Raw genomic sequence first — 9,227 nt, 5'->3', positions numbered from 1 at the left:
ATAGAATTCCATTGAGTAGATTATCTCCTTTTCTGTATCAATTCTTCAGTTGAGGGACATCTAGGTTGTTTCCAATTTCTGGTTTTTAACAAAAAAAAAAGCTGCAATGAACATAAGAGCAAGTGTCTTTGAAGAATGGTAGAACATCTTTTGGGTATATGCCCAGGAATGGTAGAACTGGGTCTTGAGGTAGAACTACTCCAAACTCCAACTACTCCAAGTTGTCTGAGAAACCACCAAACTGGTTTCCAAAGTGGTTGCACAAGTTTACACTCCCACCATCAATGGAGGAGTGTTCCTTCTGCTACCCATCCTCACCACCATGTGCTGTCATTTGAGTTTATTTTTTTAATGCTTCGTGAGTTCGCATGTCATTCTTGCACAGGGGCCATACTATTCTTCTTTGTCCCATTCCAATTTGAATATATGTGCGCCAAATTGAGCACTGACTTGAGGTTTTGATCATAGCCAGTATGAAAGGTGTAAGATGGGTTCTCATAGTTGCTTTCCTTTTTCCATTTCTCTGAAGACTAAGGACTCTGAAAATTAAGTGTTTCTTGGCCATTCTAGATTCCTCTGCTGAGAATTATCTGTTTATCTCTGTGTCCCATGTTTAAGTTGGGATACATGGGCTGTTGGTGTCTAACTTCTTGAGTTCTGTATAAAGTTTGGATATTAGCCCTCTGTCAGACATAGGGTTGTTGAAGATCCTTTCCCAGTCTGTAGGCTACCATTTTGGCATATGGACAATGGCCTTTGTCTTACAGAAGCTTTGCAGTTTCATGAGGTCCCAATTGTCAATTATTCTTAGAGCCTGGGCCATTGGTGTTCTGTTCAGGAACTTGTCTCCTGGACCAATGCATTCAAGACTATTTCCCATTCTCTTTTCTATGAGATTTAGTGTATTTGGTTTTATTTTGAGGTCCTGGACCCACTTGGACTTGAGTTGTGTACAGAGTGATATGTATGTATCTATTTGCATAGTACATGTAGACATCCAGTTAGACCAGCACCACTTGTTGAAGATGCTTTCTTTTATCCATTGTATGGTTTTGGCTTCTTTATCAAAGAGCAAGTGTCCATAGGTATGTGGGTTTATTTCTGGGTCTTTGATTCAATTTCATTGATCAACATATCTTTTTTTGCAGTTTTTATCACTATTGCTCTATAGTCCAGCTTGAGGCCAGGGATGGTGATTCTTCCTGAAGTTCTTTTATTGGTCAGGATTGTTTTGGTTATCTGGGTTTTTTATTTTTCCTTATGAAGTTGAGAATTATGTTGAATGTGGATGGCATTGAATCCGTAGATTACTTTTAGTAAGATGATTATTTTCAGTATGCTAATCCTCCTGCCTATCCATGAGCATGGGAGATCTTTCCATCTTCTAATATCTTCTTCAACTGCTTCTTTTGGGGTCTTGAAGTTCTTGTCATATAGATCTTTCACTTGTTTGGTTAGATCTATACCACAATATTTTATATTATCACGGCTGTTATAAAGGGTGTTTTTCTCTAATTTCTTTCTCTGCTAGGTTATCATTTGTATAAAGGAGATCTACTGATTTCTATGAGTTAATTTTGTATCCAGCCACTTCGTTGAAGGTGTTTAGCAGTCGTAGGAGTTCTCTGAAAAAACTTTTGGGTGGCTTATGTATACTATCATATCATTCACAAACAATGATACTTTGACTTCTTTTTTTCTGATCTGTATCCAGTTGATTTTTTTAGTTGCCTTATTTTGCTGGTTACAACTTCAAGTAATATATATATATAGATATAGATATAGATATAGATATAGATATAGATATAGATATAGATATAGATATAGATATAGATATAGATATAGATATAGATACAGCTATATACACAGATATATATACAGATATATACACACAGATATATATATATATACATATATATATATATATATACAGAGAGAGAGAGAGAGAGAGAGAGAGAGAGAGAGAGAGAGTAGGTAGCATTGTTTTGTTCCTGATTTTAGTAAAATTGCTTTAAGGAGTTTCTCTCCATTTAGCTTGATGTTGTCTATTGGTTTTCTGTATATTGTTTTGATTGTGTTTAGGTGTGAGTCTAGTATCCCTGATCTCTATAACACTGTTAACATGACAGAGTGTTGGATTTTGTCAAAGGCTTTTTCAGATCTAATGAGATGATCCTGTGATTTCTTTCTTTTAATATATTTATATGGTGGACTATAATTGATAGATTTTCATATATTAAACCATCCATACATCTGTAGAATGAAGCCAAATTGATCATGATGGGTGATACTTTTGATGTGTTCCTGAACTTGCTTTGAGAGAATTTTATTGAGTATCTTTGCATCAACGTTCATAAGGGAAATTGGTGTGAAGTCCTCTTTCTTTGTTGAGTCTTTGTGTGGTTTAAAGTATGAAGGTGACTGTGGCTTCATAGACTGTGTTTGTCCCTTCTATTTCTATTTTGTGGAATTGTTTAAGGAGTATTGGTGTTAGCTCTTTGAAAGTCTGGTAGAATTCTACACTAAAACCATCCAGTCCTAGGCTTGTTTTTTAATGATTGCTTCTATTTCTTTATGGGTTATAGGGTTGTTTAAATATTTACCTGATCTTAATTTATCCTCAGTAAGTGATATCTGTCTAGAAAATCATCCATTTTGTTAAGATTTTCTAATTTTATGAGTATGGGCCACTGAAATAAGACCTAATGATTCTTTGAGTTTCCTCATTTACTGTTGTTACGTCTCCCTTTTCATTCCTGACTCTTTAGCCATTTACTGATATAGTCTCCCACTGAACCTGTGGCTGGCACTGATTTATCTAGACAAGGACCTTCCTGTTTCCACATCTCAGTGCTGGGGTTTTAGATATGTACCGCTGCACTTGGCTTTTCAAAGGGAGGCCTGGCATCCAGATTCAGATCCTTACGCTTGAGCAGCAGGCACTCCACCCTCTGAGCTATGTGCCAAGCCCCACTTTCTTTCTTTTTATAGTTCTCCAGTTATGTACGTGGAATGAAAAAGTCTATGGTCTGTTCTGTGTGTGCACTTTTTCACTCTTCGTGTTTCTAGAGTTCTTGCATGCTGAACTATAAGTTTGAATGTTATTTCTTTTCATGGTTGAATATCACTATATTATATTTTCAATATGCCATTTTCCCATTCATCTACTGAATATTGGCATTGTTTGCAGTATTCCATCCTGTTGAATACTGCTGATGTTTATACATGTAACTTTGTGTCGCAAAATATCTTCAGTTCTTCTGAGTATATACTAAGAGTGAAGTTAATTGGTTGTCTGAAAATGCAATGAGAGCTTTGTATAGAACTTTGAGAAGCTAAGAGACTTTTCTAAACTTGTTTGTACTATTTAGAATCTTTGGGGCTATAGATTATTCTTGAGTTTAATACCCAGCATTCACATGGCAGGTCACAACTGTCTGATGCTGTTTTCTGACATAAATCTGCAGATGTGCATGCAAAATTCCAATACACATAAAGACATACATTAAAAAATCTAAAAAACCATGTATGTGTGCTAATTTTTCTACATCCTTGCTTATTCCTGTTACTGTTTCATATGGATGCTTGATGGGCATGAAGTGGTAGTTATTCACAATAGATACGCTTTTTAGTAATTGTTATCATTTTCTCTTTGTAAAAATTCACATTTAGAGCTTTAATATTTGAATGGTACTTTTAAACTTATAGAACTATAAATTAAGCATTATTACTAGACACCTCCAGATTAGTGATTTGCAAACATTTTCTCCATTAGTGTAGCATGCATTTGCTTCGTTGTTTGCCTAACATTTTGGGCGATAGATTTTGAAGTATAACTTTTCAAATTGCCCTGGAGAGCATTTTGTAAATTCCTTATCACTTGTGTTATTGTCATGGCATCTAAGAAACTATTAACTAATCCAAAGCCGTGGGGATTTACTACTGTTTCTAGTGAGCATCTTCTCGTGTTGTTCTTATATTTATGTTTATGATTCATTTGAGTTAATATTTGTGAATGGTTTAAGAAAACATCCTCTATTCCTACATCATTGCCTCGTGTTCTGTTGAGTAGATAGTTTAAAATGTACTATACTGTTTGCTTTATGCTGACTTTTACATGCTTTTAAATCTATTCTCTTCATATTCATCGTGAGAATTGGGCGAACTTTAGTATTATATAACACCTTTGCTCAAGGACAAGCTCACTGGTCTTCCATTTCACTATTTCCGCCCCCTCTTTCATATCATTACTGTCATATAAATTGTATTAATTTATGCGCATTGACAGTTTATAATTACCGTTCTGTATAATTGCTTTTTTTCTCTTTGGTCTTTGTATGCTTCCTTTTTGACATGTCCTCCGTAAATGGCTCAGAACTTGCTCTGTAGAACATTCTGGTCTCCATTATGTAATTCTTTTTCTGTGTCATAAATTCCAGGATTACAGATGTCTCCATTGCCCCTATGGCATCTGTTGTCTCTTGAATCTGATAAGAGTTGTAAATAAAAACAGGCTTTATTATTTTTTACATGTATGAATGTGGATCTCTTTATTGCTGTTCTTTATTCTTTAATGCAAATTTGAGTTCCTGCCAAGTGTCTTTTCAGAATAAAGGGTGTCTTTAGCATTCCTGATAGAACAGGACTATAGTAATAGTTTCTTTCAGAATTTACTAAGACCTAAGAACAACTGAATTTCTCAGCCCCACTCCTGGCTAGTCTTGTTGCATTTGATTAGAAGTCCTTCTTTTGCAGAAGGTGGATATCTGTTTTATTCTGACCATCATGATGTCTCATGAGAAATCTTTTCTTAATCTTAGGAGCTTCTTACATTGTAGGAGTGTGATTGCTACCATATTATGCCCCCTTTTTGACCTTTGACAGTTGACTGTAAGTCTAGATGTGGATCCCTTTGGTTTCCATATAGAATAAGAATTTTGACACTATTCATCCTAATTAGAAAGTTTTCAGATAGTATTTCTTTTTTTTCTCTCTTTTTTTTATTAACTTGAGTATTTCTTATATACATTTCGAGTGTTCAGATAGTATTTCTTCAAGCATACTTTCCTGTTTTAATTTTCTCTCCTCTCTTCTGTGATTCTCATCACATATATATTAATACTGTCACTGTCTCTCTCTTCCTTGATTCCTCTATTTCTTGCTTGCTTCTTCTCTCTTTTCCACACAAGGAACAATCTCTGCTGGTCTATTTACATCTAATTCTTTCCTCTGAAAATTGAAATATTCTTCAATTTCCCTTGTAATTTTTTTGACTTTCGATACTATACCTTTCAACTTCTTGATTTTGAAAACTTATCTTCATTACTTTTAATCATGTGTAGCTATGATATCTACACACACACATCCAGGTGCTCTATGAGCCAAAGGTCACATGGAGCTGGAGTTACAGAAGACAATGAGCTGTCTGAAATGAGTACTGAGTACAGAATTCATTCTCTGGAGGAGTCTCTTAACCACTGAGCCATGTCTCAAGTCCCAGCCTTCCGACTTCTTCATTTCAATGATTACACTTCTTTTTTGATATTCTATCTTTAGTGAGGCATCACGTACCTGTGTTTATTCATTGCATTTGTGTTAGAATGTTAAAACTTTAAAAACATTTTTTCCTTGTTGTGTGTGGCGGCATCTAACTTTAATCCCCGCACTAGGGAGATAGAGGCAGGTAAATCTTGGTGAGTTGAAGTCCAACTCTGTTTACCTAGAAAGGTCCAGACCAGTCAGGGATACATTGTGAGACTTGTCTCAAAACAAACAAAAACAAAGTTTCTTTGTAAATAATTTCTACTATTCATGAAACCTGTTTTAAAAGTTTTTTTTAAAGTCCAGATTTCCTGATTGTTGATCCAAAGAATGGAGTCTGAGCTGTATCTCAGGCCTGTGGAGATATAACTTTCTGAATGGCCAGGAAGATTGTAAGATTATTATCTAGCAGGAGCCTTCCAGATAAAAACCAAACATACCATCTTTTCCTCCCTTAAGAGAAAATCCAAATAGGCCTGTCAATTACCTGGACAGGAAAGCAGCCTTCAGGAAGGCATATCTTCCAGATATTTTCTAGAAAACAGTATAAGGTCTCTGGAAATGGTATCAAACAACTGCAGGCCCCAGCGTATAGGAGGCAGAGCAGGGGTAGAGAAATCTCACACCTACATGAAAGTTTGGCTGCAAATTAGAAGTCTATCTAAACATACAGATCCACATTTGGGAGTGTTTCTTGTTACCTTGTAATAAATCTTACCCACTGTCTACACTACACTCTGTAGTTCTCACCTGAATTTCTTCAAGAATGATCCCAAGGACCAGGGAGCCTGGCAATGTGAAGCCAGCAGGAGATGCTGTTAACCTCTCGACTAATCTAAGGAGAGGATAATAAAAACGAGTTAGAAGATTTTATGAAATAGTCACATAAATATCCAGTTCTTGAAGGAGGGATTAGACACTGGCCCAACTAACTCCATTGTTCCTTTTACTTTCCCTTCTGCTCTGAGTCAACTCTTTTTCCGTAAGTAACTTGAATTCTAGATGTGGGGCTCTGATGTCCATTAGCACACTAAAGTGTTTCTTCCTGTCTTTTTTCTTCTCAGCTCTTCTAACACTAAACTTCTCCACCTCCTGGAATTCCTGGCCCAGCTTCTCTTTCCCATAAAACCCTGACATTTCTGAAGTACACCAACCCCTCAACCCCCACCCCATCTCTGTCTCCTTCTCCATCTCTTCCTTTTGTCTTCCTTTCTTGCTCACCCTTATACACACACACACACACACACACACACACACACACACACACACACACACAGGTCCAGTCTGCTAACCTAGCCAGGTTCAATTTACTTTTTCTTCCTGCTCTGGACTCTTTCAGATGCCTCTGGCTGTACTCTTCTTCATATCTGTAATAAAAGCCCTTCCTGTCAATCACACCTTGGTCACATCCTCAAGTTTATACACTAGGAATTGTAGGTTTGGTTGATAAATATGTTTATAACAAGGGACTGAACATAGCCCTAAGGGGGAAAAAAAACCCAGTGATGAGATCAGGCAGAACAGATCAATTACCCCAGGAGAACTAAAGGACCCTAAAGCAGTAGAGGATCTCTCTTTCCTGGAATTTTGCAGAACCAGTCCTGAGATAATGATCAACCAGGTCAAGCCTGACTAAGATTGCCGTCAGTGTCAGCTGTGAAAATTCCCCAGTTAATAGAAATCTCCAGTTCATGCCTTTGTCTTTGCTCTATAGAGCATGAAAGTAGTCACGTCAGGTCTGGGTAGCTGAGTCTCTTCACCTATTTCTGCTATGGCCACACTGATTAAAACCTCCTTCTGTACTCCACCACTACTGTTTCTTTGATTGACATATTGGATAGAAGCTCCCACCAGTGTGTTGAGCTCCCTGGGCTTTTACTCTGAAGTTCCGGTAACAGGACAATGAAGCCAAGGGCCAAACACATATTGCTTCTAGCTCTGCAAGCGTTGTTTCTAAGCACTTCAGTGTCCATTGTTGTGAGAATCCGAATGATCATTTCCAGGCTAGTTACATATAATTTTGCTTTTAGTAAATATATCATGGCTGCTTTTGCTCAGTTGTGACTCAGGTGAGGACCTTAGTAGGGCTTGTTAGTCAGATAAAAACTAAGTGGGCAGAAGAAAATAAATGTGTTCCTCTTGACTTATTCATATATGCAGACCTTTCAGTTGCGTCGGGCAGCCTACAGTATTTAACGTTGTGCTGTAGTCATTGGTATAACTGAGGTCATAGATTGGCTAACATAAACGCTAACTATACTGTCTGAGCCCTGCTTCAAAGGATGTCTTCTGTTTATCCACATAGCAAAGGATAGAATCATGAATAGCAGGTTGAAGAAGATTCTTTGAGCCACTGTTCTGGTCTTGTTCATACAGCCATTTCTAGGAGAGGCTGTTTCACAGCAGACTTCCTGGTGTGCTGGCTTTTACACTTTTCTCTCCTCTTCTTTCTGAGATGTTCCCTGAGTCGTATATGAAGGAGCTATGATGCAGACATAGCCTTTGGGGCTGAACTCCTGATGATCTGTTGATCTCTGCAATGTGACAGTTGTGGTTTCCTTTGATGGTCTTCATTTTCTGTAATGAGAAGGTTCTTTGATCAAGGTGGGTATCTACATATACACATGGGTATAAAAATACAATTTAGAATGTAACAAGAAATGATGACGTGGGAAAGACATTGGCAAAGAGGGGGTTTTAACTGAGGAGGAGGAAAGGGAGTCAATACTAAAGGAGGAGAGAAAATCCAATGCTGCTTAAGTTTTCTTTTCCTTTTTTTCCCCTTTATTTTGATTGACAGGGATTGACACCTTTATGTATCTCTTATTACAAGAACTTACTATTTTAGTCACATACTGTTCCTTTGTTTATTTATGGCTCCCTTTCACATCCCAGTGGAGTTTTCATGAAAGGAAAAGTCAAAGCAGGGATCAGGAGAGGACAACACTAAAGTAAGTATATTGTGAGACTGGAGCCTGTGATGGCTTATATTGATTGGCAACTTGACATTGTCTTCTTGGAGTTCAATGTACAAGTCTGGACAGATTTTATAAATCAGATTGATTGCAAGTGGTGCCATTCCATGGGCAGGGCTCCCTGAGTCTATTGAAAGGAGAAAGTGAGCTGAGAATTACCATCCAAAGCTCTCTGCTCTTCCATTTTGGCTACGGTGTGACCAACTGACCTCCAACTCCTGCCACCACGTTGTCCCTACCACTACATGTTGTCCCCTCCAACCCCAATCAGATCATTGTTCCTTTAAGTTGCCAGGAATTTTGTCATAACAATGGAAAAAATTGGTCTTGAGAAATGGGGCCATTCATGTTATAAACAAGATGACATGGTTCTTAAGCCCTTGGAACTGGATTGTCTGGAGACTGTGGAAGACTTTGAAACTTTAAGGCCAGGAATGCTGTGAGCAGAGCTTAGTGGGCCAAGTTTGGTGCAAGTTTGATCAACAAGAATGTTGAGAGAAATGTGGGCGGTAGAAACCCAGTCCATAGAGATGGAGATGAGGACTCTCACAAGAACTGGGCAGGGGGCAAATTTAATGGTATTCTAGCAAAGAATGAAGTCTGCCTGTGCTCTGAAAACCTGAATGAGAATGATTTAAAAACTATAGATAGATTAGTTCAGCAGAGGAAATTCCAAGATAGGATGTCATTCAGTTGATGTCCCAGTTACTG

At 37.6% G+C, this 9,227-nt stretch overlaps 1 non-coding gene across 1 annotated transcript; it reads right to left on the bottom strand.

The window, feature by feature from the left end:
* Positions 1-340: 340 nt before the first annotated feature.
* Rnu6-985 (RNA, U6 small nuclear 985) lies at positions 341-446 on the bottom strand. The gene has a single exon (XR_005501582.1). It is a non-coding gene; the product is annotated as a U6 spliceosomal RNA (small nuclear RNA).
* Positions 447-9,227: the final 8,781 nt, after the last annotated feature.

The sequence above is a fragment of the Rattus norvegicus genome, chromosome 2, assembly GCF_036323735.1.
Source record: "Rattus norvegicus strain BN/NHsdMcwi chromosome 2, GRCr8, whole genome shotgun sequence".
NCBI classification, from domain to species: domain Eukaryota; kingdom Metazoa; phylum Chordata; class Mammalia; order Rodentia; family Muridae; genus Rattus; species Rattus norvegicus.
The sequence above is the reverse complement of the archived record's forward strand: the minus strand, read 5'-3'. Positions and strand labels throughout refer to the sequence as shown.